Source organism: Trachymyrmex septentrionalis, unplaced genomic scaffold, assembly GCF_001594115.1.
Source record: "Trachymyrmex septentrionalis isolate Tsep2-gDNA-1 unplaced genomic scaffold, Tsep1.0 scaffold70, whole genome shotgun sequence".
Classification (NCBI taxonomy): Eukaryota; Metazoa; Arthropoda; class Insecta; order Hymenoptera; family Formicidae; genus Trachymyrmex; species Trachymyrmex septentrionalis.
Window position 1 is genome coordinate 959,461 of NW_017305885.1, and position 2,500 is coordinate 961,960.

Genomic DNA, 2,500 nt, shown 5'->3' on the forward strand with positions numbered 1-2,500 from the left:
CTTACTCCCTCCCTCCCCCCCTTTCTGTGACAAAAGTAATAATTAACATAAAATTGCATACAAATATTTCAAGCTAAAATAAGATTGTATCTCGAAAGTGTTCATTTTACTTGAAGATAGAAATATGATTGTAGTAAATCAATAGAGAAATATGTTATATTTTCAAACAACAAAGGATATTAGTTTTTTATTTTGAGATATCAAAGTTATCCGTTTCCGTTGTGCACAGAAATAAAAGTGCTTTTCAATATGTGTATGCTAAAAGTTTCATCAGTTTTATAAATAACTATATGTAAAGGAAATAGGTATACATATTACATCAGTTATTGGTTGAAATTAGGTCAATCAGATATACGTTTGCTGCATTATTTTGGAAGATTCAGTAAGACAGAATTAAGTTGAACAGCTTGTTTTCCCTTGCACCCAATTTTGCTTCGTCATGTAGTTTTAACTGGGAACGAAGTCCCAGTGACAGGAGATCTTCTGCAAGCAATTTTGATACACTTTCAACCATTTTTATGATCAGAACGATCATCAAACGCGAATCGCGATCTGAGACGCAGACGCGTAACACAGTTACCATAAAATATTCAGGCTTAGTCTGCATGCGTATATCTAGCGTCGTTGAATAAATAATGAAGAAGATGGAGAATCCCGATTGGTTCATAACGTTCTTTCATCCCGGATTCTTGTGCTGGTCTTGACAGCCACACATCTAAGGGCGAAAGACGGAATTAAAGAGAGAAAAACGCCACTTTAAAGATTTACATACACACACACACACACACACACACACACACACACACAATGTGCAAAAATTTGCGACTTAAAATACTATGCCAAGAAAGTTTTTAGAAAATTAAGTAAAACAATTTATTTATAAATTTTTTTATTTTAAGCAATAACTTCTGAGATGTAAGAGTTTAAATATGGTCAATTACAGACTACGTTTAAATTGTCACTTGTGAGTATTAAAGTGAGCGTTCACCAACGCTTACTAACATTACTGCACGACTCATATATAGACAGGTAGTTATCTAAACGTAATCTGTAACTAGCCATTTAAATCCTCATTACCTCAAAAATAATTGTATAAAAATTCACAAATAATTTGTATACTTAATTTTTCAAAAACTTTCTTGCTATAATATAATATGTTTAGTGCGCGAATTTTGAGACATTTTGTATATATGTAAATTTAAGACTTGATAGATAACTAAAACTCGTTTCTTAAGAGGTATTATTACTGTTAATATGTACAATAAAATTTGTCATATATTATTTTAACTTCAATATATCATATTAAGAAGTAATAAAGCTAATTGGTTGATCTCAAGTTAATTATATCTAGTGATAGTATATTTATTACAACTTTGTAATGGTGAATAACATTATGCAAACACACGAATTGCAACTTACAAATTGGTATTTGACTACATGTAATTTGTCGGATATATATGTGTACATAAAGTATCGAATACTTCAAATTCATACTGTACAGACCAGTCGTGCTGGAAATGGAAAAAGAAGAATAGAACTATTTTGTTTCAACTAAGTTTGCTTCACGAACTATACAGACTGATATCCTTTATACACGCAACTGCTTTCGAATCATGCTCGTTATATTGATTTAGAGAGAAGCAATAGGGAGAGAGACTTGGAATCTGTAGATACAAACGGGTAAATAAGACTCAAGTGAGTGACGACTTCGGGAGCTGCGAGCTTTCGAATCATGTTTCTTTTAGGGAATGGAATAATAATTTTAACATTTTTCACAACAAAATCGTTCTCTTATTCTATCGCATTTCGTCCAAGAAAGGCGATGAAATATGCAATAATAAAAACGGAACGATACATAAAAAGATAGATACCTACTTACAGTCAGATCGTCTTGCTTTATTCAAACGGAAGAACGATGTATAACAATGCCAACTATTTTATAGATTCTATAGACAGTTATTTTTAACGATACTTTGAACGTAGCTGTCGCTCGATTATATTTATTCTGTCGATTTCACAAAAGTACCTATAGAAAATAAATCGAGAAAAAAAATGAATAAAATACGAAATTTATACTTTTAAAATCATTCTTTTGTATGGAGATAAGATTTTAAACATAATTTTATTTAAAGATAAACATAATATTTTCAGATTGTCGTCTAAAATAATAAAACACTTACTCTTTTATTTATAAATACTTATAAATATTTTTCTTATGAACTACATTACTTTATATTTATAACAGTTATTTTTAACTATATGGATTAAACTTGAAAAATCGTCGAACATGTACTGAAATTTTCGCAATATGATATATGTATAAACTTCAAAAATATGTAGCTGAGTAATCAACATCCTTTCGGTACTATTCCATTGACCGATATTTCAATATTGAAAGTAACGGATGTAAAATGCGAAACACACATAAATGCGGGCCCGATTTCCAAAACTGCATTTTTCGCGTTGTTTCCTTCGGATTATCGTGAACCTTATGATATAT